General features: G+C 36.4%; 1 protein-coding gene across 7 annotated transcripts in view; it reads left to right on the top strand.

Annotated features, from left to right (window-relative positions):
- Nucleotides 1-19,056, top strand: part of DCDC2 (doublecortin domain containing 2) — a 235,350-nt gene that overhangs the window by 148,301 nt on the left and 67,993 nt on the right. The gene's annotated exons all lie outside the window — the stretch shown is intronic.

Genomic DNA, 19,056 nt, shown 5'->3' on the forward strand with positions numbered 1-19,056 from the left:
CCCTATAATTTGACATATAGAACTACTCATTATTTTTTTTAATTGACATTTTATTTCATCATACATTTCAGGTCTATGAGTTCCACATTTTTCGATCACCCTCCCTTTCCTTCCCCCTCCCCATGGTGTTAAACATTCTGGTAAAAGTTATACATATATAATCGTGTTAGACATATTTCCATACTAGTCATGTTGTAAAAGAGAAATTAGAGGTAAGAGGGAAGAAAAAATTGTGAGAAAGAAAGGGAAAACATAAAAGAAGTTTTAAAAAAGTGAACATAGTATGCTTAGCTCTGCATTCAGACTCCATAGTTTTTTCTCTGGATGTGGATGACATTGTCCATAGCAGGTGTCTCAGGATTGTCCTTGATCTCTGAACTGCTGAGAGGAGCTGCATCCATCATATTGATCATCTCACAATGTTATTGTTAATGTGTACAATGTTCTTTTGGTTCTGCTCATTTCACTCAGCATTAGTTCATGCAAATCTTTCAATAGAGCTATCCGTTCTAGTAGATCTCTTTCTTTGGAGAAATTTGTTTTCTTTGCCTTCTTCAATTTGAGTTCCATCTCATTACATGCTAGTTAAGACTTTTGTGTTAATGTAAATTTTTTTTCATTTTTTATCAGATATTTCTTAAAATCAAAAAGGAATTTGGTTTTAAGTTTCTAGCTTTGAGGAAGCAAAGGCCTTTGCTAGGGAAAAGTTTTTCAGACTGAAAAAATCTGCTAAGAATTTGTACAGCTAGAAAGTCTTGAACTGAATGAATCTCTTAAGTTTGTAATTCTATTCTAGTTTGTAATTCTGGCTCATAAATGATTACTTGTGTGGGCCAATATTCTAAAATTCTGGCAGTTGACTTGTGTGATGACCAGCATCAAGGTTCTTAAATCACATCATATTCCTTTAAAGAAGAGAGTCATATTTCCAAGGGAGGGATATTTTGCCCAATAGCCCTTATCTATCTTGGCTATTAAAGCATTTAGTTAGCTAATGTTTATTATGCGGTGGGAGAATAGTTAAATATTACTGTGCCTATTTAATTAAGACTTGATGCTTTGATTTTACAGCCTATTATATGAATAACCCTTCAATGTGTTGCTTGATTGAATAGATATTACTGATGTTACAGACATGCAACATTAATGTATCTTTTTATATCTGTTATGCTGGATTAAATTGCTGTATAAAGTTTAATCTACTCCATCAACAAAATTGAGCATTTTAGAAAAAGAATTGATTTTGTACATATCTATAAAATTGCCAAAGGCACGTAACAAATATTATCTTGAAGTCATTTTTAAAATTGAGTATTTTAATGTGCTCAGTGAATAATTTCTCTCTGCCTGAAAGCCACCGTTGTATCCTGGGAAATATTCAGAGTTGCAGATAAAATTATTTAGATTTGCAGCTTCTTGTCATGGGAGGTGAAGTCCTTTTTATTATTATTAATGTGATGGGAATAGTTCTATTACAGAGGGTCCCTGAACAGCATTCCAATAGCAGCCTGTTCATCACATAAATAATTACAATTTGGCTTTTATAGAAATATGCTTTCTATCACCAATTTTCTCCCCATTCCCTATTTAGAAAAAAAGCAAGATATAGTGTTTTTCTTGGTTAAAATTTCACCAAGTATTGACAAAGGGTTAGGTGATTGTAGGAGCTCTGTCCTCTGAGCAAACTCAGAGGAGGGTTTGAATTTGCTTTATTGACTTGATTAGGAAACAGAAACTCTTTCTCTATAAAAGGCTAAAATTAAACTCCAACTACTGTAAATGCAGCCTTTTTTTCAGAATTGGAATTAGTTTCGTTCTTCTATTATCCATAGGTATGCCCGAAATGTCTCCTAGGACATAGATATAAGCTGAAATTCTTAATTATTGCCCTTCTCTCTGGATTCCCTTCTATAGTGATCTATTCCTGAGTAGGGCCAACCTAATCAAAATCAAGAAGCAGTAAAATATGATGATGCATACCTATTTTCCTTGTAACTGGAGAGGCCAACATTGGGCATTTGTTTTGAGTTCAGGAGTTCTGAGATTCAGTATGGCTGAAGCTTGATAGAAGGTGTCTATGTTAGTTTTGGCATTAGAATTCTAGGAGTGGTGGACTGCCAGACAATTTAAGGAGAGATGAACAACCCTAGATAGGGAACATGGAGCATTTGAAGTTTCTATGACAATTAGTATTGGGATCAGGCTCATAAATTGCTGCTGAGCTTCTGTCTTAGGTGAGATGAAGATATCCAGCCTCAAAACAAAAAGAAACAAAAAATCCAAAACTAAACTTCTCCTCCTTCACTAGATTAAGGCAAAAAGAATGACTTGCCCATGGTCACACAACTAACAGATATCCTAAGCTAGTTTTGAACCAGTTCTTTCGGTTTATAAGCCAGTTCTTTATCCACTAAACCAACTAGTTGATTACTATGTTATTGTTGTTTAATCACTTTTCATTTGTGTCTGACTGTGTGATTCTGTTTGGGTTTTTTTTTTGCAAGGCAAATGAGGTTAAGTGGCTTGCCCAAGGCCACACAGCTAGGTAATTATTAAGTGTCTGAGACTGGATTTGAACCCAGGTACTTCTGACTCCAGGGCCGGTGCTTTATCCTAGCCACCCCTGGGGTTTTCTTGTTTATGATACTTTTGTATCATTTTTGCCATTTCCTTCTCCTAATTCATTTTACAGATGAGGAAACTGAGGCAAACAAGGTTAAATTACTTATCCAAAGTCATACAGCAATTAAATGTCTGCGACTAGATTTGAACTTCCTGATACTCTTTCACTGTACTACCTAGCTGCTCCTATTTGCTATATACATATGTATAAAATAAAAATAACACAAACTGATGTTTGTGTAGGCAGCTATAGATGTTAAGAGAATATTTCTGGCTAGGATTAAAAATTAGTTTTTTGAGGACACAGTCTTCAAATATTGAAGTTCCTTTTGATTCAAACTAAACTATATTTACCATAAATAATACTAATGGTAATAGGAAGCAGCACAATGTATAACTCTGGATCTGTTGTCTGGAAGATTTAAAATCAAATGTGGCTTCAGATACTGTGTAGCTGTGTGATCTCAGATAAGTCACTTAATCTCTGTCTCAGTTTCCCCATCTGCAAATTTGGGGTAATAATAGTACTTACTTCTCAGTGTGTTTGTGAAGATCAAATGAAATAATTTTAAAGCACTTAGGACAGTTCCTGGTATGTGATTAGTTCTAGCTATTTAAATGTTAGCAATCATCATCCTCATCACATCATCAACATCACATCATCATCATCATCATCATCATCATCATCATCATCATCATCAGTAGTAGTAGTAGTAGTAGTAGTAGTAGTAGTAGTAGTAGTAGTAGTAGTAATAGTAGTAGTAGTAGCAGTAGAGGTAGTAGTAATAGACATACATATCTGGCATAAACCTGCCACCATTTTGTTTTGTCATAGCATTGGCAATATAGTATTACCAAATCCTCCCATTAAATTGAAAAGCTTATCTATAACATCTTTTCATAATTGTTCCTATAGAGTAAACTATCCCGTGGAACTTAGTTTCACTAATTATTGTGTTTTCCCTGATTAGGAGGAGGATGCCTGTTGAGTTCATGTTTTGGCATTTTCAATGTACTGTCCTTGTCCTGTGATCTTATTTAATCCTCTCAACAATTCTGATATTATTGTTCCCATTTTATAAATAAGAAATTAGATTCAGAGTAAATTAGTGTCTTGTCCAAGATCATGGAATTAGCTTTTGACTGAGATAGTGTTAGAATGAATTCAATGCATGTTTTTCAGAATGACTGAATAGCTCAGGAAATGGGAAATGATAAGATAAAGAAACATTATATAAGAGCATTGTAATTGGCATAACTTCTGGGGCAATACTGGGAGAGGAAGCAGAAATGGGTTATCTATGACTAGGGCTATTTATCAAAATTTGTTTTGTTGTTGTTGCTGAGTAATGTCCTACTCTTCATGTCCTTATTTAAAATTTTCTTGGCAAAAATAGTGGACTGGTTTGTCATTTCCTTCTCCAGCTCATTTTATAGATTAGGAAACTGAGGCAAACAAGGTAAATATGCTTATAGAAATATGCTTTCTATCACCAATTTTCTTCCCATTCTCTATCTAGAAAAAAGCAAGATATAGTGTTCCTCTTGATTAAAATTTCACCATGTGTTGACAAAGGGTTAGGTGATTGCAGGAGGGTCACATAGCCAGTATATGTCTGAGAACATATTTGCACTCAGGAAGATGAGTCTTTGACTCCAGGACCAGCATTCTATCCATTGTGCCACCTAACTGTCCCTGACTACCAAAATAGAATGTATTAGAAATGCTTCTGAAATATGGTCTCAAATTTTGGAATTATGGTCTACACAATGACTCACATTCAGGGAACATAGTAAAGAGATAGCCAAAAAACAAAAACAAGAAACCACAGCCTTAGAGGGCATCAATCAATATTGACCTTGTTTACCCTATTGGCTCCCAAGACAGACTGGGGAAACAATAAATGTGTCCTCAAAAAACAACTTTCATTGGGTGGATTATGGTATTCTTCATTAACAGATGTTTAAAAGTCAGGGCTTCAAAATTACTTGTGGAATTCTTATAAATATGAATTTCCTGTAATTCACATTTTACAAGGACTCCTATCAGTTGTCTCACAGCATGAAAAATACCCCCAAATGCATTAGAAAAACCTTCCTTTTTAAAAACTAGATTGATCCTGCATTTACATGGCAAAAGAAGGCTATTACACTGCAGGCAGTAAAAGCCTCATTTTGGAGATATTGAGAAAAAACTCAAAATAATTCATTTCTTCCCAGGCCATTCGACAACTATTAGATTTTCCTTCACAAAATAAAATGAAATTTCACCACCTGCTGTTTAAAATTTCCAATTAATTCTATAAAAAAGTGTCTTCATTTAAAAAGTCAATATGTAAATTTCCCCAAACTGGGAATAGACATTTCCTTAGGTGAACTATACCCTTTTTCTACTTACTGTCTGCAACTTGAAGGAGCTTGGCAGACTTCAAGAACAAGTCAGAACTGATTTTCACTTAATTGCTTAGAAATGAAACCCCTATCCATTAAACAGACTTAGTTATTTAAGATTATGGATAATTCAAATATCAGTTGTTATGTGTTTTAATGGAAATGGTAGGAAAGGATTAGTTATATACCCTGTTAACATGTCACCTGTGAATTAAGGCAAAGGTTTTATTTAAGCAGAAATCAGCAAGAAAAGGGAGGGGAGAGAGAGAGAGAGAGAGAGAGAGAGAGAGAGAGAGAGAGAGAGAGAGAGAGAGAGAGAGAGAAATGCAGGGAGGAATCAATGAAGGATTCTTTTCTTCCTTGAAATTTTGAAAGTGAGGTCACTCTGAGGCAAAACCTGTAGGAATCAGAATCATTCTTGTGGCACAATTTTAAAACCAGTAGCAAGACATGTATCTTTTCTATTTCCTTCAGTCTTTTGATATTAGAACCCATCATGATTTTCAGGAGCTAACTTTTTGGGGATCTTTGACAGTAAAAATCTTTTTCCTTGCTACTAGATTAAACCTTAGGATATCTAAGCATGAAGAATTAGTGGAAAGGAGAATATTTAATATATATAGTTTATACACATTTTGACAGTTAAAGTAGCCAGTCAATTCTTTCTCCTTTTCAGAAAATTTATGAACTAGTGGATGTTTTAATAGCACTTTTGTTTCTCATGAAGTGTAGAAAAGAACAATATGACATTCAGGATCTAGGCAGTGTGCCTGTAATGTTTGCCTTTTGCTTGTTACATCAAATATGAATTTCTCTGTTTAGATTTCTAGGATTCTGGCACTTCCTTATCTAACCAATTTTATGGTATAGGAGGAGTGTTGGATTTGAAGTCAATACACCTGAATACAGATCTTACTTCTTCTACTTATTATTTGTGAAACCTTGTGCCTGAAATAATCTTTTGAAACCTCAGTTCTTTACATGTAAAATGAAGTCATTGAAGTATGGATGACCTTTAATTCACTAAATAGTTCAAACACGCATCTTTCATTCTAGTCAAATTGTTCTTACTGTTCTGTTTTGCTGTATCCTCTTCATGCCCTTCCCCCTCATCCCAAACTCTTCTCCTCTGGTAGTATTCTCCACATCTGGTATTCCCTTTTCATTCTCTCTATTTATGCATCTACAAACTACCTATTAATGCCAAGATAATCTTTCTCCCCTGGACAGGGCTTTCTTTGAGGATATTCTCCTAAATTCAAGTCACCCTCTCAATTTTCTTTTCCACTTGTTGGGGGCCTCTTATTGGCACATGCATAGAATGACTATGAAGACCTAAATTCAAATCTAGTTTCAACTATTTCCTAGCTATGCCATTCTGAGAAAGTCACCCTTTTTGTCTTTTCTTCAATTGTAAAATGGGGTTAATAGCACCCACCTCCCAGGGTCGCTGTGAGGCTCAAATGAGATTTATGTAACATGCTTAGTATCTGCAAACACTAAGTACTAAATAAATGGTTGTTTTCTTCCTAGTGTAACTTATCAGTATCTATTAGCATTTACACACCTATATTTGACTTCTCTAATTCACAATGAATGTAATTAAATATTTTTAAGAATGCCAATGTATACATTGTATGTGGTTTATACAATGTACACAATACATACAGTATATACTACTGTCTCTTTTGCCTGGGATATGTGTACGAGTGCATGTGAATTTATGTGATTTGTATGAGTTTTTCTTGTATAGGAACAATATTTTCCATGCCTTTTGTGCTTCTTCCTGTGCATACAATGTTAAGTATGCAGTTGGTGCTTAGCTGCTTATTGGAAGAATGATTTGAAAATAGATGAACTTTGTGTGTGACCGTAAGTGGTGGAGAGAGTGGCACTATGAGGACTGATTCTTATTATGACATTTAGGGGCAGCTATATTTTTTTCCCAATGAAAGATTTTATTTATTTTGAGTTTGACAAATTTGCCCCTATTTTTGCTGCCTCCCCCTGCCACAGAAGGCAGTCTGTTATTCTTTACAGTTGAATGTGATGAGAGAGAAATCATATCCTTAAGGAAGAAAAATAAAGTATAAGAGATAGCAAAATTACATAATAATATAATGGTTTTTTTCCCCCAAATTGAAGTCTTTGATCTTTGTTCAAACTCCATAATTCCTTCTCTGGATACATATGGTATTCTTCATCGCAGATAGCCCAAAATTGTCCCTGATTGTTGCACTGATGGAATGAACAAGTCTATCAAGGATGATGATCACCCCCTTGTTGCTATTAGGGTGTACAGTGTTTTTTTCTGGTTCTGCTCATCTCACTCAGTATCAGTTCAATGCAGATCCTTCCATAATTCTCTGAATCCCCCTCCTTCCTGGTTTCTTTCTTTTTTTTTTTTGCCTAATATGACTCTTTATATATTACTAAAATATTCTTGTGTAAGAGTAGACATAATACCCCCCCCTACAAAAATATAGAACCTCATGAGAAATAAAGTAAAAGAAAGAGAAAAAAATGTGTTCTAATACTATCAGCTCTGTCTTGAGTGGATCACATTCTTTATCATAAGTCCATCACAGAAGTTACTTTCATATTTTTCCACAATTACTGCTGCTGATTGTAATTCCCTCCATCCACTCCTCCCTGCTAGCATATATTATATTTTCTCTCTCCTTTTAGTCTGTCCCTCTTCTAAAATGTGTTGTAGGGTAGCTGGGTGGTGCAGTGGACAGAGCATTGACTCGGGCCAAGAGACCTCAAGCCCACATACCACTCCAGAGACCCAGCAACTACCTGGTCCTGTGGTCCCAGACAGGCAACCCAATCCCAGCACCTTGCAAAAAGTAAAAAAAAAAATGTGTGATATCTGACTATTCTCCCCATAAGAGCTACCCTCTCCTCTATCACCTACATCCTCCTCCCCTTCCCCTGTCCCTCTTCTCTCCTTTTTACTCTAGATGTCTGTACCCTATTGAGTGTGTATGCTATTTCCTCTCTGAGCCATTTCTGAGAGTGAAGGTTCCCTCATTCCCCCCACCAGCCATCCCTCCTTCCAAATCATTGCAAAAATATACCTTTTATATGAAATATCTTAGCCTATTCCACCTCTCCTTTCTCTTATTCCCATTACATTTCCCTTTTAGCCATTGACTCTATTTTTACAATATATTATTTCTTCAAATTCAGCTCTCCTGTGCTTCATCTATAAAAGCTCCTTCTACCTGCTCTATTAACTGATAAGGTTCATATGAGTATTATCAGTATCATTTTTCTATGCAGGAATACATGCAGTTCATCATCATTAAGTCCCTCATAATTTACCCTTCTCCTCCACTCTCTATGCTTCACCTGAGTCCTGTACTTGAAGGACAAACTTTCTGTTTAGCTCTGGTCATTTCAACAGGAACATTTGAAATTCCCCCTTTTCATTGGAAGTCCAGATTTACCCCTGGAAGAGGATTTTCAGTTTTGCTGGGTACTTGATTCTCATTTGCATTCCAAGCTCTTTTGCCTTCCAGAATATTATATTCCAAGTCCTATGAGCCCTTAATATAGTTGCTCCTAAGTCCTGTGTGATCCTGAGTGCAGCTCCTCAATATTTGAATTGTGTCCTTCTGGCTTCTTGTAATATTTTCTCTTTGACTTGGAAGTTCTGGAACTTGGTTATAATATTTCTAGGGTTTTTTTGGGGGGGGATCTCTTTCTGGGAGAGATCGGTGAATTCTCTCAATTTCTATTTTGCCCTCTGCTTCTAGGATATCTGGGTAGGAATTCTTTAAAAATGAGGTCAAGGCTCTTTTTCCTGATCATGACTTTCAGGTATTCCAATAATTTTTAGATTATCTTTTCTGAATCTGTTTTCCAGATCAGTTGTTTTTTCAATGAGATGTTTCACATTTTCTTCTAATTTTTCTTCTTTTGGTGTTGAAGTATTGTGTCTTGATTTCTTGTAAGATCATCAGCTTCCTTTAGTTCCATTCTACATCTGAAGGATTTATTTTCCTCAGAGAGCTTTCTTATCTCCTTTTCCATCTGGTCAGTTCTGCTTTTTAAAGCATTCTTTGCCTCAATAACTTTTTGAATTGTTTTTATCCATTTAACTTAAGCTGATTTTTAACATGTTATTTTTTTCAGCATTTTTTTTGGATCTCCTTGACTAAGCAATTGATTCCATTTTTGTGTTTTTCCTATATCTCTCTCATTTCTTTTCCCAATTTTTCTTCTGTCCCTCTCACTTGATTTTCAAAATCTTTTTTGAGCTCTGTCATAGCCTGAGCCAACTTCCATTTTTCTTGGAATCTTTAGATGGAGAAGCTTGTACTTCTTCATCTTCAGATTGAGTATTTTGATCCTCCTTGGGTTCATAGACAAAGTATTTGTCAATGGTCAGGTTCTTCTTTTTTCTGCTTATTCATTGCTCCATCCTGTGCCTGGTTTGGGGGTGCTTCCTCATTGTTTTATTGAGACTCTGACTGTTCTCCTGGTCTGTGAATGAGCACAAGTGCATCACTCTGCTATGGGGCTGAGAAAGGGAAGTCCCTGTTCTATCAGTGGTGGTGGGGGAATTAGACTGCAATCAGAATCTGAATGTCGTCAGAGCCCCAGAATCTTGTTCCAGGGACTGAGGATAGACCTCAGAAGTCTCCCTCTACTCCCTTACCTTCGATGGACTGAGTACTCAGGGCACAGCTGCCTAGAGTCTCCTACTTGCTGGCTTCATCGACCTACTTCCATTTCCTGGATCTGGGCTGCCAGATACACTGACTGCCGTGGCTGCGCTGAATACACTAAGTGCCACCACCACGCTCAGGGCCTGGGCTTTGTGCTTGTTCTGGAAGAGGTCTCCCTGCTGATCTTCCAAGTTGTGCTTGGTTTTCCCTGAGGTGCAGGTTAGGAAACTGCTTCTGCTGTCAGTAGCCATGTTCCCAGGCAATGGGCCAGTCACCTAATCCTAACTGCCTTCCACCCAGCGTCATTTCTAATCATCCTGATTCATATCTGGCCACTGGACCCAGATGGCTCTGGAGGGGAAAATGAGGCTGGTGACAGTACATAGCACTCTCTCACTTAAATTCAATTCATGTTCTTGTCATGTTATTACCTCCCTGATGTTGTAGTATTTGAAAATAAAGGACAAACATTATTATTATTATTATTATTATTATTATTATTATAACATTTTCTGCAAATATGTATTGTTTGTAACATAATGATATATGGTGATATAGAATGACTTGCTGCTTTATAACTAGATGCAGCATAGCTTCTTTCTGTGTTTTGGTAAAGCAAAGGCTCCCTTATGAGGTTTTCATGGTAAATATATCTAAGTTGAATAGGGTAGTTATATGAAAAAAAAAACAGCTTGACTCCCACCAGGGAACCCTACCTTCAAAGCACCTACATTTGAATCCTTGATGGAAATAGTCTTCAAACATTTAGAGTTGGGTTAATAAGATAACACTGAATAAAATTAATTAATATGTGGGTCATGGTTATGAGATCTACAGTGGGAGAGGAGAATGCTCTGAATAAAGGACTTGGATTTGAATCCTGGTTCCGCCACTTATTATTAACTTTATCTATCTATCTATCTATCTATCTATCTATCTATCTATCTATCTTTATTTATTTGTTTGTTTATTTATTTATGGCTTTTGCAAGGCAATGGGGTTAAGTGGCTTGCCCAAGGCCACACAGCCACATAGTAAGGTAACTATTAAGTGTCTGAGGTCAGATTTGAACTCAGGTACTACTGACTGCAGGGTCGGTGCTCTATCTACTGCGCCACCTAGCCACCACCTAGCCACCCCCTAGATACTTGTTTAATATTTATTTATTCTCTTTTTGTACAAATAATGTTTTTTATACATTAATAAAATATTCTTGTTTAAGAGTAAACAGAATACCCCCCCCCCACAAAATATAGACTGGCTTGAGCGATAAAGTAAAGGGGAGAGAAAAAAATTAAAATTAAAAAGATAATAGTAATAATTGTAGGTATGGCCAGGTGCGCAATAGACAGAGCCCCAGCCTGGAGCCAGGAGCACCCAAGCCCATATCCAGCCCCATATACCCAACAATCACCCAGCCGTGTGACATGTAAGCCACCCCAACCCCACTGCCCTGCAAAAACCAAAAAAAGAAAAAAAAGACCAAAAATGAAATAAAATAGTAATAATAGTAGGGGTGGCTGGGTGGCAGAGCATTGGCCCTTGAGCCAGGAGCACCTGGGTCCAAATCTGGCCTCAGACACCCAATGATCACCCTGCTATGCAGCTCCAGGCAGGCCACCCAGTCCCATTTGCCCTGAACCCCCCCCCCCCCCATAATAATAGTTAAAAATGTGCTTCAGTCTTTGTTCTAACACCAACAACTCTATTGAAGGTGGATCATATTCTTTATGGTAAGTCTATTGCAAAAGTTACTTCCATATTTTTCCACCATTGCCATTGCTGATCTCAACTCCCTCCTTTTGTATTTCTCCACTACAATGTACTATATTTTCTCTCTCCTTTCACTCTGACTCTGCTGCTGCGTAGCTGAGTGGTGCAGCAGACAGATCCCTGGTCCTGGGGCCAAGAGGCCCTGAGCCCTCCTACCACCCCTTAGATCCAGCATCCACCTGGCCCTATGGTCCTGGACAGGCCTTCCAATCCCAGCCCCTTGCAAGAAGTAAAAAGGAAAATGTGTTATATCTGACCACTCTCTCCCCATGGTCCATCCTCTCCTTCATCACTCACATCACCCCCCTTCCCCCTGTCCCCCCCTTTTCTTCTTAGTCCAGATGCCTATACCCCATTGAGTATATATGCTGTTTCCTCTCCTAGCCACCTCTGATGAAAGTGAAGATTCCCTCATTCCCCCTTGCCTTCCCCCCTTCCATATCATTGCAATAGCTCATTGTAATAAAGAAAAAACTTATTATATGAGATATCCTGGCCTATTCCCCCTCTCCTTTTTCTTTTTCCCATTACATTTCCCTTTTTTCTATTGACTCCATTTTTACACCATATTTTATCTTCAAATTCAGCTTTCTCTTGTGCTTCAACTATTAAAGCTCCCTCTACCTGCTCTATTAACTGAGGAAGATTCATATGAGTATTATCAGTGTCATTTTTCTATGCAGGAATACATGCAGTTCATCATCAAGTCCCTCATATTTTCCCCTTCTCCTCCAATCTCTTACTTGAGTCCTGTGTTTGAAGATCAAACCTTCTGTTCAGCTCTGGCCATTCCAACAGGAACATTTGTAATTCCCCTGGTTCATTGAAAGTACATCTTTTTCCCTGGAAGAAGACATTCAGTTTTGCTGGGTAGTTGATTCTTGGTTGCATTCTAAGCTCTTTTTGCCTTCTGGTATATTATATTCCAAGCCCTACAAGCTTTTAATGTAGTTGCTGCTAAGTCCTGTGTGATCCTGACTGCAGCTCTACGATATTTGAACTGTGTCCTTCTGGCTGCTTGTAGTATTTTCTCTTTGATTTGGGAGTTCTGGAATTTGGCGATAATATTCCTAGGAGTTGTTTTTTTGGGGATCTCTTTCTCAGGGGGATCGGTGGGTTCTCTCCATTTCTATTTTGCCCTCTGCTTCTAGAATATCAGGGCAATTTTCCAATTCTTTGAAAATGATGTCAAGGCTCTTTTCCTGATTATGAGTTTCAGTTATTCCAATAATTTTTAAATTATCTTTCCTAAGTCTGTTTTCCATTTCAGTTGTTTTTTTTTTTTCAATGAGATGTTTCACATTTTCTTCTAATTTTTCATATCTTTGGTTTTGACGTAATGAATCCTGGTTTCTTGTAAATTCAGCAATCTCCCTGAGTTCTATTCTTTGTCTGAAGGATTTGTTTTCCTCAGAGAATTTTCTTATCTCTTTTTCCATCTGGCCAGTTTTGCTTTTTAAAGCATTCTTCTCCTCAATAACTTTTTGAACTGTTTTATTCATTTGATCTAAGCTGGTTTTTAGAATGCTATTTTCTTTAGCATTTTTTTGGATTTTCTTGACTAGGCTGCTAACTTCATTTTCATGTTTTTCCTGCATCTCTCTCATTTCTTTTCCCAGTTTTTCTTTTAACTCCCTCATTTGATTTTCAAAGTCTTTTTTGAGCTCTGTCATAGCCTGAGGCCAATTTCTGTTTTTCTTGGAGTCTTTAGATGCAGGAGCTTGTGCTTCCTCATCTTCAGACTGAGTATTTTGATCCTTCTTGGGCTCATATGCAAAATATTTCTCAATGGTGTTCCTCTTATTTCTCTGCTTGCTCATTTTCCCAGCCTGAGCCTGGTTTGCGGGTGCTTCCTGAGCTTTTGGGACACTCCCACAAGGGTGAGGCTCTGTCCTCTCTCCTGGTCTGTGAATGACCATATGTGCCCCCCTCTGCCACAGAGCTGAGGTGGGGGGGGGCTGCTTTTCTATGGAGGGGCCTAGACTGCGATCAGGATATGAATTTGGTCAGAGTCCTATTCCAGGGGCAGAGGACAGAGCTCTGCAGTCTCTCTCTCCACTCCCCTCCCTAGGTTCAATGGGCTCATGCCCTGGGGGCTCCTGCTTACCAGCTCTGCCAGCTTCTGTTCCTGGATCTGGGCTGCCAAAATACTGCATTGCTCACTGTGTGCCCTGAGGGCTGGGTTTCATGTGCTCCCTCTGGCAGTGGTCCCCCGTTGTTCCCCTACTTTGTGCCTGGTGCTCCCTGGTGGTGTAGCTCAGGAGACTCCCCTGCTGCTGTGAGCCACAGCTTCCAGTGCCCTGGGGCTGCCTCCGGGAGGCTGAAGTTCTTTCGCTCTGGCAGGCTACCTCTCTGTTGGGCTGCCCCTCCGACCCGGGGAGCAGAGCCTTTCTGCTCTTTTCCAGGTTATCTTGAGTAGGAGAACTGCCTCACTGGGTCCCTCTGTGGGTTCTATCTCTTGAAAGTTTAGTTAGAGTCCTTAGTTTTGAAGTTTTATGAGAGCTTCTAAGAGATGTTCCTCTCTAGTCGCCATCTTGGCTCTACCCCCACTTACTATTAAATTTAAATAATAATAATAATGATAATAAGCCTTGTACAGAGTTACATAGTATGTAAGTGTCCGAAGCTGTATCTGAATTCAGATCTTCTTGACTCCAGACTCTGCACTCTATCTTCTTCATTTCCTATTTTTCTGTTTTGTTACTATACAAGCAAGTTACTTAATTGCCCTAGTGTTCTTATCGTAAAATGAAGATCTCCTTATCAAGAATTCTTAATTTGCGGTCTATGAAACTTTTAAAAAATCTTTTGATAAAATTTTCAATATAATTAATTTTCTTCATAATTCTATACATTTTATTTTATACATTTTTAAAATATTATTCTGGGAAGGGGTCCATGGGCTTCATGATACTTACTATAGAAAGGATCCATAAAAGGATCTGTAAACACAAAGAAGATTAAGGATTTCTGAATTAAATACACAGTGCCTGGTAAATAATAGACATTTAATAAATGTTTGTTGATTGACTGATGTCCCTTTTGGAGCTAAATCCTGATTCTATACATACTTCATGCCTCCTTACATAGCTGTGTACTAATTTAATTTCACGATTTAGTATCTATACTTGTCTTTGAAGGTGATCTAGACTGTTTATTCAATATGTCTGACTGATTAAGAGTGTGTTTGTTAATTTTCAATCACATGTCTGTTGTATATTTATACATGGGAACTGAGTATCTCCAAGTAAACTGTAAGCTACCCAACCACAGGACCGATATACTTATTTATTGTGTATCTAAACACCCCATTCCACCTGTAACAGCTAATAGGATTCTTAGAGTGGGTGCTCAATAAATGTTGACCAGCAACTTGGTAACTTTTCAATTCTATACTTTAATTGAAATGATGATGAGGTTAGCAAAAAGCATTCTTGGCAGGCTGAAAATTGATTGTTACTCCAAATTTCTTGATTTGGACACATTATTAGTAAGAATGCACAAAAGCTGTGGCATAAATGGTACCTTCCAAAAAAAATTGTAATAGAGGGTTGAGAGAGAAGATATGACTGTTGGTGGAAAGGTAGCCAGGTGGGAGGACAGCAGGGCAGTGACATGCTTAGTACAAAATGAAACAGATATTGCATATTTTGAAAATATTTGAAAGTCACTCTCATTACACTTAGACAGGAGGTGCAAGTCAGGAAGCTATACAAATTGGGATGGTGGTGCCTCAAATTGGTTTCAAGACATTATACTATCAAAGAATGTAAAATGAAGCTTTTTGACAATTTCACCACATTTTTATTTCCCTTATTTCAAATGGTGATAGAAGGGAATGAATTGTATGACTCTCTTCACAAACTTAATCATGCTGTTCTTTCAATTTTGTTTCAGTGTTGAATTTCAGGGTCTTTTTTTTAGGGGGGAGGAAGCACGTTACATTTAGCCTTATAACAGTTCTGGTTGCAGATCCATAGGTGGACAATGATAAATAAGGAATTTGGCTGACACAGTCATATGTAAAACATTTATGACTTATTTTGGAAAGTTTATAAATCTAAGTAAATATATCAGCCACACAAACCATTTGCATGAATTGTTTATTGTGGAAATTTCTTTTGCTGTGCTCCCTTTGGCCTAATCAGTTATTTATGCATTTATTTATTCAGTTATTTGATTGCCACTGTGTTTCATCTCTGAAAGCTCAAAGATCTCTTCAAAAGTTACGCTAATAGCATAAGCCTGCATGAGGCTTAGGAGAGTAAGAAAAATGGGAAAGAGGGGAAAAATCTGATACACAAAGGATGAGTCTATATTTATTCTCTCAAATAAGGGGAAATGTGCATAAAGAGATAATTGGGTACATTTTCCTGACACTGTTAGCATTGCTAATGAATATGTTGTCAAATCAACCACTGTTCATTATTGTGGCCATGCACAACAGCCAATTCAATATTACTGCATTATTATTGGTATATAGGGTTCAGTCATCTAGTCTGAAAATGCCTTGAGTTTGATGTATTTAAATACAGTAGATACATATTTGAATACAGAACATAATTGTGCTTTCTATTTGTACCTTGTTAGAATAATTTCCCAATATAGCAGAATGTCATTGTAGTTTCAGAAGTCCTATGAACCTCCTTTTCATGCCAGAACATTTTTATAAAGTCTTTCTATTTCTTTTCCACTAGTAGAGATTTTTCATGTTTGGTTATAGTCTAATAAAAAATAAATATTTACAGTCCTATAAACAAAATTAGTGTACCGAATTTATTTGATTGTTTACCTATTTGAATATTGGTAAATCAGTATTTATATTATACATACAAACAAAGATCAGTTTATTTCTTGAGAATTTAGCTGTGATTAAAAATTACATATATAAAGCAACCAAATTTTTGATTTTAAATGGCTTAATATAATTCTTCTCATAAAGTTTAATAAAGTCATTGCTTCCTGGTATAGAATTATTTCAGTTTTTCATTAATTTTTCCACAATAATTTTCTATTGATTTATGAATGTATTCTAATAATCCATAATAGAAAAGTTTATCTTTCTCCCTTCCTTCTCCCATCTTAGTCTTCACTCATTCTACTCCTTGTAGCAAAGAGTAAACATAAAACTGAAGAATAATTAAGGAAAACTAGTTTTCTTAAAATCCCAAGATGGTTTGATATCTTTAAATTAAGCCTTCTATTTTTCATTTTGAGCTAAGAATAAATTGTTATAAATGTTCCTGTATATTGTATATTAAATGCATGTTATAGTCATATCATACATTAACATTTTTATTTCCACTGGGATTTCAGTTACAGTGAGACTTTTTGGTTCATCAGCCTTATGTGGAGGGCATCTATTAGCTGTAACTGAAGGTAGGAAAAAATAGTTTTATTTTTCTTAGAAAAAAATTTCCTAATAAAGACTTAGAAACATTTTGTAAAAGTTTAGAGATTGCTGTTTTGTTTTTTGCTTAATGGAAAGATGAAAACACTCTTCTTGCTAAGGTACCCCAACTGTTTTGCATCTGGGGCTATCCTTTTTAATGATCTTCAGTTTCTGAACTCTATTTAAGGTTCTAGTCAAAGTGTTTTTGGTCATCCACCTTATAAAACTTGTTAAAAGGCTATATTATTCATTCTTAAACAATCTTCCATGATAAAATATGTGACATCTTCCACAGATGGACAGATAGAAGTGACCATCTTTTTGTAGTTTTAGAGGAAGAAGATGGTGGTGGTTCATATCTTTATAGGAATAGGTACCAAAGCAGCTATTTGTCAACATGTCATTAGTAATAAAGAAATCTTTCTTCTTAGAGCACATATCCAGGATGTGACAGAAACTTCCCTAGGCTTGCCAAAGGTGCTGACAACTATTCATGAATGTGGGAATAAAGAATTCTAAAAGGACTCTAGAAATCAATGCTAAGGATTATGAAATTTTTAGTAACTTTCCAGGGTCACATAACTAGCAAGTGCCTGAGGCCAGATTTGAACTCTGATTCTTCTGACTTCAGGGCTAGTGGTATCTCCACTGTTCCTTCTAGCTACCCTGGATGATGAAGTCTTCAGCAAAAACTGAAGATCTTAGGTACTCTGAGGTGTTTCATCATCTTCAGTGTTTTTGGTCCAAGGCTAGGACTTCAGAAGAAAATAGTTCCATTTGGGAGGTAAATAGCTGGTTAAGAAAATGGCAGTGGGAGAGTGGGATAAGTATATGACATATATTAGCTAGTCTGTCAGTTAGAAAGCAAGAATATATTCTTTTAAGTACCTATTATATGCTAAACCTAATTTGCCTAAACCCTGGTATACAAAGAAAGCTTAAACTACTCCTGGAATTTCTAAAAGGAGAGATAACATGTAACTAACTGTATATTATAGATACATAAAGAGCAACTAGATGGTAGTCTTCAGAGGGAAGACATTAGTAATCTGTGAAGACTTGGAAAGTCAGGAAGGCTTTTAAATTCCAAACAGGTCTTTATATTTGATTCTGAATTAATTGGGTATATTCTAGAGAGATTCTTGTCTAAGTATGATATGAACTATATAAAAGATTTTTAAGTCCCTCCAAATTCTGAGTTTCTATTGTTCCTATTGGGAACCCAGGCCTAACTACTAATTTCCACTGTTAACAATATGCAATCATCTCCTTGATTAAAATAATTTATAATTATTATCAAAATGAAAAATTTATATGAAACTTTTGTAAATTTTGCTGATGGTTCTTTTGTGCTGTATTTGTCAGGTATTCTATTGATAGAATTTGATAGGGGCAAAAATAAGAGATAGATGAAGTGTTCAAGACAGATTTGAGGAAGAAGATATCAAGAAAGGCTTTATCAAAAAGGTAAAGCTTGAGCCTGAATTAATTTTATTTTTAAAAAAAATTACAATGATTGGAAAAGGTTTAATTATGCATTGCATTTATTTTTTATTTTTAATTTTTTTTATTTAAGACAATGGGATTAAGTGACTTGCCCAAGGTCACACAGCTAGGCAATAATTAAGTGTCTGAGGTCACATTTGAACTCAGGTCCTCCTGACTCCAAGGTCACTGCACATATACAAACACATTTAAATATGTCAATAAAGCAAAAAAAAAACAAGTAGAAACAAAAAAGTAAGGATAACAACCAAAAACTCCTTAACCAACTAGATCAAATGATAGAATAAATGATTGTAAATGATATTACATTTAAATTGCATACTTTCATATAAACACAAAGAATTGCTTCATACTATTTGCTGTCTGAGAGACCCCATGCCAGGTCATCAGAATTTTTGTTACAGATGGTTAAAAGAAACAAAAGTATGTCCCTTAACTGTAACAAGTTATTGCCTATATTCCTTGTAATTAGTGTGAGTTTCATTTGATGTCCAATGCTGTCTTTATTTACATAATTGTAGCCAGTTTGGCTTTTGTCACATTAATAAGTTGGCACACTCAGAATTGAAATCAGGAGACTCCTAATTCTTAGGCTATTTTCATACCATTTTCAGGAAAGTGGAAACATTCAGTAATTCAGTTATATGGTATAAAATGGCAATGAAAAGTAATGTTTTATAGTCTGTAGGCAAT

Source organism: Macrotis lagotis, chromosome X (assembly GCF_037893015.1).
Source record: "Macrotis lagotis isolate mMagLag1 chromosome X, bilby.v1.9.chrom.fasta, whole genome shotgun sequence".
In the NCBI taxonomy this organism is placed as follows: Eukaryota; Metazoa; Chordata; class Mammalia; order Peramelemorphia; family Peramelidae; genus Macrotis; species Macrotis lagotis.